Below are 15,202 nucleotides of genomic sequence, written 5' to 3' on the forward strand. Positions count from 1 at the left end.
CACCTGTACATCGTAAGAGGGCATCAGATCTCATTATAGAAGGCTGTGAGCCACCATGTGGTTTCTGGGAATTGAACTCAGGACCTCTGGAAGAACAGCCAGTGCTCTCAACTTCTGAGCCATCTCTCCAACCCCTTGTTGATTTTTTTTATGTGTATTTGTGTTTTGCCTATTGCCTTTAAGTATGTATGTGCACCAAGAACATGTCTTCTGCCTGATGCCAGAAAGGGACATGGAATCCTCTGGAACTAGAGTTACAGACAATTGTGCGCTGCCATGTGGGTGCTGGGAACCAAACTGGGTCCTCTGGAAGGGCAGCCAGTGCTCTTAACCACCAAGCCATTTCTCCAGTCTTAAAATCACACTGTTCAAAGGGTGTTTATGGGAACTTTGGAATGGAGGCAAATAAGACTAGAGTACTTCTGAGGAACAATGGGCAGAACTGATGTAGATAAAACCTACATCAAAGGATCAGAGGACTCCTTATTGCACTAAGTCTCAAGGGAATTAAGACTTATTTTGAATATAAACAAGTAATCTTTTCTTTCTTTAAAAGATTTATTTTTATTAAGTGTGTGCCCAGGTGAATACATGCACCCACAAGGCCAGAAGTAGCGGCTCTCCCTGGAACCCGAGTTATAAGCAGCCGTGAGCTACCTGATACAGGGGCGGGAAATTAAACTCAGGTCTCCTGTAAGAGCTACCTGCCTGGTCCCAAGGTTAGTGATCTCTTCTGTGAGATTCTCAGAAAAATTACAAGTTTACAACTGGTAAAGGGGTGAGTTAAAATCAAAGATCATATATTCTTTGGCATCAATCACGGGTGTTATTTTAAATTCCTATTTGAAATATCTCTATCAAGCTAAACTTGATGGCTCAAGCCTTTATCCTGGTACTCAGGAGGCGGAGGCGGAGGCGGAGGCGGAGGCGGAGGCGGAGGCGGAGGCGGAGGCGGAAGCGGAAGCGGAAGCGGAAGCGGGCAGATTTTTGTGACTTGTGGGCCAGTCTGGTCTAGATAGTTTCAGGCAAGCTAGAGTGACACAGAGGGAGGGAGGGAGGGAGGAAGGAAGGAAAGAAGGAAGGAAGGAAGGAAGGAAGGAAGGAAGGAAGGAAGGAAGGAAGGAAGGAAGGAAGGAAAATAAATACCTCTATTAGAGAAAGACTAGTGGCTGGGGAAGTAGAGCCACAGCTTAGTTGGTAATTTTGTAACATGTACAAAACCCTGGGTTCCTACACAGAGAAACCCAGTCTCGAGGAGAATAAAAAAAAAAAAACAACCCTGGGTTCTTCCCCCAACACTGGGTAAGCCAGGCTGACATATCTACAATCCCAGCATTCAGGAAATAAATACAGAGCAGTCAGGAGTTCAAGGTCATTCTCCATCCTCAGCACCCTTGAGTGTGAAGCCAGGCTGGCTACAGGAGACCCTGTCTCAAAAAACAAAAACAAATAAATAAAGCTGTCATGCCAAGTAGTGTAATTGTAGTAACACCTTGAACATCATGGGAATAGTCTACCACTTCCTGATTGGATTTAAGTCCTATACCACTAGAGGAAACCCATACCTAGAAACATTGCTGGGTCAAAAGCCTGTGGCTAGACAGGTCATGGGCCCTAGGGGAGAACTAACAACTATTAGTGTACTAAATGAGCACAGTATTAAACTGACCTTAATGACTTACTGTTACATCCATAGATTAATGAACCTCAACCCTTATTAAAGAAGCTCATGTCTGCAGTAGATGGTGGTTACCAGAGATCCACAACTGGCAAAGTGCAAAGAACAAGAAACTACAGAATGCTCAGCCCTAAACAGAACATCTATACTGCACCTCTTCTCCCAATGCTCAAGGGATCGTTGCAGAAGGAGTAGTAAGATTCTAAGAGCCAGCATCAGTGAATGAGTACAAAGAAACACTGTTCTCCAGACACAATGGGGAAGCTGAACATAGGAATTCACAGAAACTGATAACATGAACAGTCCCTGTGCAAGCTCAAGTCAGACAGACCAAATCCCAGCATGGAGAGGGAAGGTGGGCACGGATCCACTCCTGCTTAGCAGGAGTCATTGGCAATGTATAGCTGCTAGGAAAGGGAGGAACAGTTTTAAGAATGTTACCCCTTGTAGGTCAACCTTGATCCAGTAGAGGGCTACACACCCAAGAATATATAGGCAGCACAAATTGGACTTGATTGGGAGGGGGGAGGTTGAGGATAGGAAAGGGGGTAGGACATGGGAGGAGTTGAGGGATTGGTGAATATAGTCAAAACTCATTGTGCAGACTCTCAAAGAAATTATTTAAAAAGAAAATGGTTGGCGCCTGTAGGGAGACACCATAACCATGCCTCCTAAGGGCTGGCTACAGGTGTGCCCAACCATGCCTGTCAGGGTGTGATCAAGGTGGTGTCAAGGTGACAGGGTAAAGGTTTAAAGAGATAGGGAACGCAGCCAGGCGTTGGTGGCGCACGCCTTTAATCCCAGCACTTGGGAGGCAGAGGCAGGCAGATCTCTGTGAGTTCGAGGCCAGCCTGGTCTCCAGAGCAAGTGCCAGGATAGGCTCCAAAGCTACACAGAGAAACCCTGTCTCGAAAAACCAAAAAAAAAAAAGAGAGAGAGAGAGAGAGCTAGGGAACGCACATGATATCTCTCTTTTCTCTCTGCTGCTTCGGCTCACTCTGGTTTCCTGTCGGTTGACATTTACTTATTAAAGATATCCTGACCATTATGGGTTACGTATTAGTTATTCACCATAATAGTCGCCGGGCATGGTGTTGTACACCTTTAATCCCAGCACTTAGGAGGCAAAGGCAGATGGATCTCTGTGAGTTAAAGGCTAGTCTGGCTGGGAGGTGGTGGTGTACGCCTTTAATCCCAGCACTCAGGAGGCAGAGGCTAGGTGGATCTCTGTGAGTTCGAGACCAGCCTGGTCTACAAGAGCTAGTTCCAGGACAGCCTCCAAAGCCACAGAGAAACCCTGTCTCGGGGGAAAAAAAAAAAAGGCTAGTCTGGTCTACAGAATGAGTTCCAGAAAGCCAGGGCTACATAGGGAAACCCTGTGTCAAAAACAAATGCAGACATCTATATCACCCTCTAAGGATCAGAGGACAATGCAGACGAGGGAATAGAAAGAATTTAAAGCTGAAAGGTGAGGAGTGCTGTGAAATGCTGTCTTCTAGACATTCCACGGTCACCTTGCTCGTGAACTGTGGTGACCTCATCAACATTCCATCCCTGGGGAGGAACTCAAGCCCCACCCTAATGAAGAGTTACTGGGGGTCAGTAGATGTGAAGTATCAGTACTATAACTACTGGTAAGTGCCCCATGCTCCAGGAAATAACCCTACATTCACATTCAGGTAAGCAATCCAAATTAAACTCTAAATGTTTGGAAAGACAGCCAGCCAGCTTGGCAATTATGAGCACATACTACTCTTTGCAAAATACCCGGCAAGTTCAGTTCCTAGCACTCACACTGGGTGGCTCACAACCACCTGTGACACCCTATTCTAGACTTCACAGCCACTTTACTCAACATACAATACCCATACAGACACACATAACTAAAAATATTTTGTAACCTCAGTGGATTGTAACACACACACAAATAAGAGTGCTAAAGGAAGGATTCAGAAATAATATACATACATACATACATACATACATACATGTAAGAAATTGTCAAAGAATGGATTTTTAATTTAAAAAAAAAACTAAGAACTACTTCAGATTCAAGCAGCTTAGAGGCATGTGAACCAAATAAAACATATGACCTTAAAACTGTAAGATCTATGAACCTGGATCAAAAAGAAACAGCCAAGGAAGCAACGAGCAAATGTAGATAGAGTCAGGAAGCAGGGGGTAATAGTGAGTGTTTGCCAACTTCCTGATTGTTGTGGTGTCAGTGATGCAATTGAAGGGACCAGCTCCCCATTTCGGCAGCCATGACAGTAACACGTGCTTGCCATGACCTTGTCCTAGTTACTAGAAGTCAAATGCCAGCCTCGTGGCAAGGAACCAATCAGAAGTTAGCTGGCAGCACTATGCTTTATGGCTCTGGGTGTGCTTTACGGACAAGTGCACAGCAATGACGCACAGAGCATAGCAACCACCCTGGGAGGGCCTATGGGCCATAACAACCAGTTGGCCAATCAACACAGGGCAAGCCCTCCAAGCCTGGAGGCACACCAATCCTGAGCCTGTGCATACCCCTAGACATGCCCCTTACGCTGCCCTACAAAATCTCTCTACAGCCCCTTTGAGCTGTCTTTGCTAGCCATCCGCCATGGCCGGTAGGTGAGAGACCCGAGCTAACATGGGATTAGCTCGTTAAACAACAATAAAGCCTCATGCAGTTTGCAGCAAGTTTTCAAATCCTCCAGGTGATTGGGGTGACTGAGGTCCTGGGCTGGGACCCTGGAGGCCTGAGCTTTCCTGGGGTTTAACACAATGATGGAGTGTCCCTGTGCTGACAAAGTGTTAAAAGGCAAAAAGATTGTGTCTGCAGCTTATTCTTTTTTGTTGCTTCCTTGGTTTGTCATTTTGCAGTGTGTTCTAGTTTTTGGAGTTGTTTTGTCTAGTTCTAGTTGTTTTGGAGACAGGTTCTCATTTACACACAAGCTGGCTTCACTGTGTAACCCCCCTGCCTCTTCTCTGGAGTGCTGGGATTACAGGCATGTGCCACTACATCTGCCTTCTTAACTAGCTCTCCAATGGTTACAACTGAGGATCTGGGTAGAAGGCATGTGGGTATTATGTGTATTATGAAAATGGTACATAAATTTAAATTTTCAACATGAAAGTTGAAAAGTCAACCATTTAAAGAAAAAATAAAGAGCCAGTCACAGTGACACATAATTGTAACCCCAGCACTTGGGGGTGTTGGAAGCAGGAGGAGCAGAGTTTGGGACCATCCAGCTTTTGGCTATATAGTGAGTCACTTGTAATGCTATCTCAAAATCTAACGCTGTAAATTGGAATTGCAGCATCATGGAAATAAAACACACCTTGGAACTTGCTCAAAGAACAGAATGAGATTTAACTGACTGATACCACTAACAGCTTCCTACACTGCACAAAAAGAGAAATAGAAAAACATTAATTTATGGTAGTCTGTACTAAATTACAGTTGAGTACTGGAATCTCTAAAGATGGCACATACACAGTCCAGCAGATCTAGAACAAAGTACTTAGAAGTACTCAATCCTAAAGAAGACAGAAAACAGTGCTGGAGAGATGGCGTAGTGGTTAAGAGCACTGGATGCCCTCCCAGAGGACCTGAGTTCAAGTCTCAGCACCCACACGGCAGCTCACAACCATCTCTAATGAAATCTGATGCCCTCTTCTTGCATACAGGCAGGTAAAAAATACATAAATACAGATGGTGGTGGCACACACACCTTTAATTCCAGCACTCGGGAGGCAGAGGCAAGCGGATCTCTGTGAGTCTAAGACCAGCCTGGTCTACAAGAGCTAGTTATAGGACAGCCTCCAAAACCACAAGTGAAACCCTGTCTTGAAACGCCACTCCTCCCAACAAAGACTGAAAACAAAGATCAACTAAGAAACTGAGTAAGGGAGATAGAAGAAATTCAAAGACTCAATCTCAAAAAAATGAAAGAAAGGGAGAGAGGGAATGGCGGAGGGGGGTAAGGGAGTAGAGAGGGAGATCTCAAAGGAGGAAGTATGAAGAAGAAAAACAGAAAACAGCCTAGCAAGCAAGCAAGCCCACCCAAAAGACCAGGACCTTTGGTTTAAACACAGCTACAAGGCAAAGAGTTCCCCCATTAAGAAGGGAATTGTCGCTCTCGGCCTTAGCGCTATCTTCCTTCGGACTCCTGCACCATGAGAACGAAGTGGAGGAAGAAGCGAATGCGCAGGCTGAAGCGCAAGAGAATAAAGATGAGGCAGAGGTCCAAGTAAACCGGCGGGTCCACCCAGCGAGGCCCAGGAGCAGAAGAGGATGCCGGGGCGGGATGCTGGACCAACCGTGCTGTGCTGCCGATGGCGTGAGTCAGAGTGAGTCTCGATGGAGGGACCCCGAGCCCGCGGACACCGCCTCCGAGGCCGGCCTGCCTGCCTCCCTACAACAGCCCACAGTCCCCACAAGAGCGGGCCTGCAGCGATCTGGACTCGTTCTGTTCTCACTTGTGGCCCCGTGTAAGCCGTGTACAATAAACCATCTTTCTCACTGTCTGAGCTGAAGAATCAAAAAAAAGAAGGGAATTGTCAAGGCCAGCTTGGTCTACAGAGCAAGTTCCAGGACAGTCAGGGCTATGCAGAGAAATCCTGTCTCAAAAGAACAAGAAAATAAATAACATAGATGCTGACACAGTCTAGAGAAAAGTGATGTCTGTAAAATCCTTTAAAATGATTCAGAAGAATCAGAACAGTCAATGACTGGGCAGGATAACTGGACATGGGTTAAAAGAATGCAGCCAAGGTCAGTGATAGAATCTAGACAGTGGGTATACATATGCACTACAGAGCCTGAGGTTCTGTAATTCCAGCACTTGGGAGGTGAAATCAGGAGGATCAAGAATACAAAGTCATTCTCACTTAAATCAGTTTGAGGCCAGCCTCAGCTACAAATGACACCATAGGTCCACACCCAATATCCCCACCCTATCTCTTCCCCAAAAAACAGGCCAGGTGTGGTGGCACATGTCTTCAATCCCAGCACTTGGGAGGCAAAGGCCAGCCTGACCTACAGTGAGTCCCAGGACAGCTGGGACTACCTAGTGAGACACTGTCTCAAAAAACAAAAACAAAAACAAAAGCCAAGTGTATTGGTACATTCTACAACCCTAGTACTTGGAAGATAGAGGCAGGAGGCTTTCAGCTCAAGGCTAGCCTTAACCACACAGTGAATTCGAGACCAGCCTGGGCTATAAGAAACTACTGCAGAGATTTGTTCAACTCCCAATACCCAAGTGGTGGCTCACACCCATCTCAAACTCCAATCCCAGGGGACCTGATGCCCTCTTCTGGCCTTTGCAAGCAACAGGCACACATGTAGAACATAGACATAGGAAGAGGTAAAACAACCATGCACATAAAATAAATTAAAAACTTTAAAGTGAGGAGAGAGCTAGGGATATGCAAACATGAGAACCTGAGTTCAAGTCCTCATAAAAATCCAGGTGCAATAAATCGCAGGACATCTGAAGATAAAAGGAAAAGATCATAATTCATAATAAAATGCTGGAGGGCTGGAGACACAGCTTAGCAGTTAAGAGCACTGGCTGCTCTTGCATAGTATGTGGGTTCAAATCCCAACACCTACAGCACAGAACTGTCTGTAACTCAAGTTCAGGGAACCCGATGCCTCTGCTGGGTTCCATGGGCACTGCATGCACATGGTGCACAAACATTTAGGCAAAACATTCATACACACAAAATAAAAACAAACAAATAAATAAATAAAGGCTAAAAAAAAAATGCTGCCATGGTGGCTTGGTTGAAAAGGGGGAAGCAAACAAGCCACCTTGGGGTTTTGGGATAAAGACAGACAATATTGTAAGAGGAGTCTCCAAAAAGTAGTTGGCTGGGGTCTGACACCAGATGCCCACCAGCCAGGAGCTAGTGAACTAGTGAACAGTAGACACAACACCAGACATTATCAGACCCGGGATATATTCTGAAATGTGAGCCTGCCAATCTAGGTCATCGTCTTTTCCCTCTAGATTCTATTTATTTTTATGTGTCTGGGTGATTTGCTTGCATGTATGTGTACTACGTTCATGCCTGGTGCCCAAGAAGGCTAGGAAAAAAACATCAGATTCCTTAGAACTAGAGGTACAGACAGCTTCTGCCATGTAAATTCTAAGGAATTGAACCTGGGTTCTCTGGAAGAGCAGCAGTGTTCTTTCTTTACCAATGGACCATCTCCAGCCCCTCCCCTTTTGAGACAGGATCTCACTTGTAACCCTGGCTGGCCTGGACTCACTATGTAGAGTTACACTTATCTCTGTCTTCTAAGTGCTGGGATTAAACCCATGCATCACCATGCCCACACCCAGTGCCTAGGTCTCCTTAATAGCATATACACTCCGTGTAAACCAACAAAGGAGACCGAATACTGTAAGTCAAAGAGGATGCAGGGTTCATGTCACAATACACACTAAATAGGTCAAAGACTTTTAGAAAAACTTTCATGGAATTTAAACTATAGGATGGATACAAATATTTTTTTTTCTTTTTTGGCCTCAAAGTTACAAGTAATCAGGCACATGAAATGTGCTTTGCACACAAATGACACCACACACGAAGTCCTGTAGGTAAGAACAGTAGTAACACAAGGGTTTAGGCTGGCCAGTTCACTCACTCTCAGATCCTACCTCCAGGGTCACACAATACACCACCTTAAGCCCCAAACAAAAGCCAAAGGCCAACTTCCTACTGTGCCCATTGAAGAGGATTACTTTCATTACACACACACAATGCCTGTAGTCAAATATCTAATTCTTTACACAATGCAAAGAAAAAACTGTTACCAATCAGGTACTTTAGAGGAACAAAGTGTCACATTTTCAGCCCCAGCACAAACCAAAGGGAAAAGATATCATTTTTGTACTGGAAAGAAGGAAAATGACTGGGCTGGGGGCTGTGGCTCAGTGGTAGAGCCCCTCTTACATTCATGAAGCACTGGGTTTTTCAACCCTCAGCACCAGAAACCCAAAACCAAACCTCTACTGCCTCACTGGACAAGCCAAACACAAACCCTTTCACCTCTGCATAGTGTGCTGTGAATAACTGCTGCTCCAGCCAAGAAGCAGGTGAATCTCTGAGTTCAAGGTCTACAGAGCTAGTACCAGGCCAGCCAGGGCTACATAGTGAGATCCTGTCTCAACAACAACAAAAAACCCTGCTGTTTCTCTCAGAGTAAGGGACAAGTGTACAGTAGCAAGCAAACTGAAGGGACCCAGCCTTCCAATGACTGTATGATTTATGCAGGTCATAGCTAGCCATTCCTGCTAAAAGAAAACCTAATCCCCCATGGAGACTACACTCAAAATACTCTTGTGTTTCCTTGGCCATAACGAATGAACTGCAGCCATTTATGATGGTCCATGCCTGCAATCCCAGCACTCAGGAGGTTGAAGATGGATCATCACAAGTTCAAGGCCAGCCTGGGCTACATACACAGTAAATTCTGGGGCAGTCAGGGCCAGAGTAAAATGCTGTCTCAAGTCCCTCAAACAGAGTGAGATGCAACTCGTGGTCTTTACAAAATGCAATGTGAGCTTGTCAGGAGCTACAAACTGTCCTCTAGAATCAGCCTCGAGACATCCTGCTAAGGGGTTAAGGAAATGCCTCAGTGGACAAAATGCCTGCTGCACAAGTACAGATCCCATGAGTTCAGATCCCTGGCATGCATGTAAAAGCCAGGCATGGAGGTACACATCTATAACCTAAAAGCTGGAGACTGGAGCCAGGTAGATCACTGGCCAACCAATCTTAACTAAAACAGAGCTCCAAGTTCATTGAGACCTTGTAAACGTGACAAGCAATAGAGAATGACAATGTTTAACCTCTGCCTCCACAGGTACAAGTACACCTGAATAAATAAATGAACAGACACGCACACACGCACAGAAGGAAACAGGGTGGTGATGGCTCAGGCCTTTAATCCCAGCACTCAGGAGGCAGAGGCAGGCAGATTTCTGAGTTTGAGGCCAGCGTGGTCCACAGAGCGAGTTCCAGGACAGCCAGGCTACACAGAGAATCCCTGTCTCAAAAAAAAAAAAAAAAAAAAAAAAAAAAAAAAAATCTTCCTAGGGCCACCCAGACGTATCATAAAAACCCCAGATATTCATTCACTGGTATAGCACTTGCCTAGTATACTTAAGGCCCTAGGTTCAATACCCAGGACCCCAAAAAATAAAGTTAATTAAAAACAAAAAAATTGGCTTGCTTGACCCACTGAAGTTTATTCTCTCCCAGTTCTGGGAACTGGAGACTCACAATTGAGGTGTAGCCAGGGGGCTTTTCCTGTGCTTGTAGATGGATGGCATCTCCTTCCTGGATCTCAGACTGTGTATAAGTCTTCTCATAATAACACCAATCAAGTCAGATCACAGTCGGCCTCAAGTACCCCACTACACTGAAGCATCTCTTGCCAGGAATGGTGGTGTGTGCCTGTAATCTCAGCACTTGAGACACTACAATAGGAGAGTCTCCATAGCATCAAGGACAGCCTGAACAACAAAGTTCAGGGCAGCCTAGGCCAGGGATTCTGTCTCAAAAACAATTAACAAGAAATATTCAGGTACCTCTTTAAAGACCTCTCTCTCCTTATACAGTCACCTTATGAGATTGTGTGGGTTGCACTTGGGGGGGGGGATTCAGCCCACACTGGTACAAGCAGGTATGAAATCATAAAAAAGGCTGCCTACTCATTGATCCTGTTTGAAGTCAGGTATGGGGGTTGCCTTTCATACTTTCCTGATCACTTGTATCAAAACTTCTTCCACCTGTTGTCCTTGGTTCTGCTTCCCACTGAGGCTGCTCTGTACAGTGTCTGCTGGTGGAGACGCTGACCAGCGTTCGTCTAGTGGATAAATAAGTACCTCTAGCAGCTTGAGTGTACACAGACCAAAATCAATCTCCTGCAGCCCAAGTGGGCCTCGGCAAAGCATGGATGTATCCATCCCTTCTCGGCTTCTAACTTCAGTAGAAGGTCCCCACCTAGACATTGCTGGTGCTATCTTCCTGTCTTTCCGAAAACACTGCCGCATCTCTCATAGTCTCTGATTTGACATCTAGGCGGCCAACTTCCCAATGCTGGATGTCCTTAACTCTCTCCTCACTATGGGAAGCATGGCATGGGCATTCCAGTAGATAAAGACAACTTAAATACTGGACAGTAGCTAGGCATGATATCATGCAGAGCTATCACCCCAGCACTTGAGAGGTGGAAGCAAGAGTCAGCACTTCAAGGCTATCCTCAGATACACAGCAAATCCAGGCCAGACTAAACAGGAGACCTGCCTACAAAAAAAAGAAAGAAAGAAAGAAAGAAACAAAGAAACAAAGAAACAAAGAAAGAAACAAAGAAAGAAACAAAGAAACAAAGAAACAAAAAGCCAAGTGACACACACCTTGAAAAGATGGCTTTTAGCCATCTAATAACCTGAGTTCAAACACCAGGATCCATGTGGTAGCAGAGAGCTATCTATTAAATTTTATTTTGACTGGGCATGGTGGCCCATGCCTTTAATCCCAGCAAAATCAGGAGGAGCTCAGAGTTTAAGGCCAGCCCAACTACAGAGTGAGTTCCAAGACAGTCAGGGCTATATAGAAGAGACTCTGTTTCAAAAAACAAACAAAACAAAAAGATTTTATTTTGACTAGAAATGGTACATGCCTTTAAACCCAGTACTTGGGAAGCAGAGGAAGATGGATCTCTGTGAATTCAATGATAGCCTGGGCTACATGGCAAGATCTAGGCCAGCCAGGGGCATATGGTCAGACTCTCTCAAGAAAAAAAAATATTTACCTGTATGTTGTGTGTATTTATGTGAGTATATGCCACCTTTGTGTAGGTACCCATGGAGGCCAGCTGAAGACATTAAATGCCCTGGAACTGGAGTTACAGGCACTTTTGAGCCACCTAATGAAGGGACTGGGAATCAAGCTCTCCTCCTACAGGTTGTTCTTTGACCTCCATATGCCAATTAATAGACACACAAAACTAAATAAGGGGCTGGAGAATTGGCTCAGTCATTAAGAGCATTTGTTCCTCTTATAGAAAACCCAGGGTTTCATTCCCAGCACCTGCATGGCAGCTCACAACTGTCTATATAACTCCAGATCCAGGGGACCCAATGCCCTCTTCTGACCTCTTTGAGCACATGTGTACATACATATATACATACATTAGGCAAAACACACACAAAACAATAAAATCTAAAAAACTAAAAACAGTAATTTTAAAAAGTAATTACTAGCTAGGTGCTACATGCCTGTAATCCCAACACTTACGAAGAGGGGGACTGTCACAAATTTGAAGCCAGTAAGTTTCAGGATGGCCAAGTCTACACAGCAATACCCTGCTTCAAGAGGAACTAGAGACGTAGCTCAGTTGGTACTTTGTAAACTGGGTAAGGAGGTTCCAAACCCATCTGGAACAGGAGACCTTGTCTCCAAAAACAAAAAGAAAGAAATAAAGAGGAATTACAGGATCAGAGATACAGCTTAATTAGTAGAGGACCTGCTTAGCATACACAAAGCCCCGGGTTCAATCCAGCACTCCATAAATCCAGACAAGGTGGTACATGCCCACAGTCCCAATACTGAGGAGGTAGAGGCAGGATGATCAGAAGTTGAATGGGTCAAAGTCATTCTGAGCTTCAAAATGAGTTCCAGAACAGTTCGGACTAGTAAGAGCCTGTTTTTAAAAGGTAGGAAAGTTTATCCCACACAAAGCCCTGGATTTAATCACCAAATGAACACTTATAATCAAACCCAACCCTCAGAAGTGGAAGAGGTAAGATCAGAGTTCAAGGTCATCAGGCAAACGTGTTACAAACCTTTAATCCTAGCACTTGGGAAGCAGAGGCAGGCAGATCTGAGTTCATGGCCAGTCCGTCTACAGAGTGAGTTCCAGGATAGCCAGGGCTACATAATAGAGAAACCCTAAAAACAAAAACAACCCAAAAGGTGGTGGTGGGGAGTTTGCATGGCATCATGACAGAATAGTACCATACTATACACATCTTAGACTATTGTGTAAGTAAGAGTGTAATTCAGGGATGGGGAGATGGCTCAGGAGTTAAAAGCACTTACTATTCTTGCAGGACTCCAGTTTAATTCCCAGAACCCTATCTGCTGGCTCCCAACTGCGTCTAAGTCCAGCTTCAGAGGGTACGCGCACACATGTGAGCATACCCAGACAAGTACACATATACAAAGTTAAAAGGGGCTGGAGAGACGGACTCCCAGCAACCACATGGCAGCTCACAACTGTTAGCTCCAGTTCCATGGGGTCTGATACCTTCATACACAAATGCAGGCAAAACACCAATGAACATAAAATAAAAATTAACTATTAAAAACTTTTTCAGTCGGGCGTTGGTGGCGCACGCCTTTAATCCCAGCACTCGGGAGGCAGAGGCTAGGTGGATCTCTGTGAGTTCGAGACCAGCCTGGTCTACAAGAGCTAGTTCCAGGACAGCCTCCAAAGCCACAGAGAAACCCTGTCTCGAAAAACCAAAAAAAAAAAAAAAAAAAAGAAAAAAACTTTTTCAATTAAAAGTAAAAAATGTAATATAAAAGCAAGAGTTATAGTCACCAAACCCAAAACAGGGTTTCAGAAGAGTACCAGCCACTCTGCAGACCCACAACTTCAGCAGCCAGTCTCTCTGATGCACTCATCCCCTTGGGTTGGTGGGATTGATCTAGCTCTCCATCAGCTAGCTTGGAAAGCTCTCTAGCTTTTCTGGTATCTCTATTACTGTGGGTTCATGGGACACAATAGAGATTCAGCAAATTGTTTGAACTATATCCTGCTAGAGATGTATAGTCACCATACTTCTGTGTGCTATAGTAGCTTGAAGAATGGCAGGAAAACACCTGGGGCCACTTCCATGGAATATACTTGATCCTCTGGATCACTAGCAATTCATTGATTTGTCTGTCTGAAGAACAGGCCAGAGTAAAATAAACCTCAATCAATGCTTGACAAGACATCAAAACAGGTTAAGTGTATGAGACCTGGGTAAGGCCTGACAGTCCAGTTTTTATTTTGAGACAGGTTCTTATATATCCTGGGTTGGCCACCATCCATGGTAAGCTGCCAAAGATGACCTTGAACTTTTGAGCCTCCTCCCTCCCACTCCCAAATGCCAGGATTACAATGCACCATCGTGCCTCTTTTATGAAGCACTGGGGATCCAAACCAGAGCTGGCAGGCAAGCACTATACCAACCAAGCTGCATCTTCAGCCCCCATTCATTTTCTCATAGGCTCCAATCTGCCCCTTTTCGAAGAGCTAACTTCACTTACATGTCCAAACTGTAATAAAATTTATTAAGACTGAATCTGTAGCCAGGTGGTGGTGGTACATGCCTTTAAGCCTACCTAGCAAGTGAATCTCTGAGTTCAAAGCCAGCCTGGTCTACACAAAGAAAACATGGGGGAGAGGGGATGAATTTGTTAAACGTTTAAAACAAGTATATTTGGTTAACTGGCCATTATGAGATATCACATATTAAAAAGCACACAAGAAAGCCAGGTGCAGTGGCACCGGCCTTTAACCGACTCTCTGAGTTTGAGGCTAGCCTGGTTTAGATAGCAAGTTCCAGGATAGCCATGGCTACATGTCTCTCAAAAAAAAAGCACATGAGGAAGTTTCTGCCAGCTCCAGATCAGAAGATACCTGGTAAACTGTGTTAAGTCATGGCCTACATAGGAGTCCATGTCCCAAAGGTTGTCTCTCTTGCTTACAGGGTGCAACTAAAGCAAGTGGCAGAATGCATACAAATGCTCACGTGGGTCCTTACACAACTCATCATCTCCTCCGCTAATAGACAATAAAATTAATCACTACCTTTGTCTATTCCCAGTGTTTTCATTACCCACAACTGCAACATTTTCTTTCTACTGATCCAAAAACTCAAGGGAAGTCTTAATACATCTCTCTGCTCCTCAGTTTTCCACCCAAACTGATATAGGAAACACAACAAAAATCAGGCAGCCAATTTGTCCAGACAAAAATGTGGGCCAGGTATCCTACAGGGCACTTAAGCATGTGGTACAAATACAGTAGGTGAGTAGTCCCCAAGGTTCTAGGCTACTGGCAATGCAAAGACCAAGTGGCACAAATTTTAGCACAGTTCAGCATCATCCACGCTTGAGCCAGGTCTTCCCTCAATTTCCTAAACAGCCCCCCTCTTTTCTAGCTGAATCCTTTTACACTGCTTAATTCCCCTTTTTCTGTAGAACACTTGTAGGCTGAATAATTTTTGTTGGGCAGTTTCCCAGGCTTAAGCCATCTTCAGAGATAACAAACTGATAGGGCATTTAAACAGCAAGTGCATGTTTCTGTCTTAGAACAATAAGAAAGTGGGGGCAGCGCCGCTGGCCTGGACTCCCTGAAGGCCACCTGGCTATAATCCATTCCAAGTAGACTTTTTAATAAATGGGGCACCTCCTAAAACAAGGTGATGAGTAGTTTGGCCAATTAAAGACTACAGGAGGCTG

General features: G+C 44.8%; 1 protein-coding gene across 2 annotated transcripts in view; it reads right to left on the reverse strand.

Annotated features, from left to right (window-relative positions):
• The window catches only part of Ccm2 (CCM2 scaffold protein), a 55,870-nt gene that overhangs the window by 39,823 nt on the left and 845 nt on the right, over positions 1–15,202 (reverse strand). The gene's annotated exons all lie outside the window — the stretch shown is intronic.

The sequence above is a fragment of the Cricetulus griseus genome, assembly GCF_003668045.3.
Source record: "Cricetulus griseus strain 17A/GY chromosome 1 unlocalized genomic scaffold, alternate assembly CriGri-PICRH-1.0 chr1_1, whole genome shotgun sequence".
NCBI lineage: Eukaryota > Metazoa > Chordata > Mammalia > Rodentia > Cricetidae > Cricetulus > Cricetulus griseus.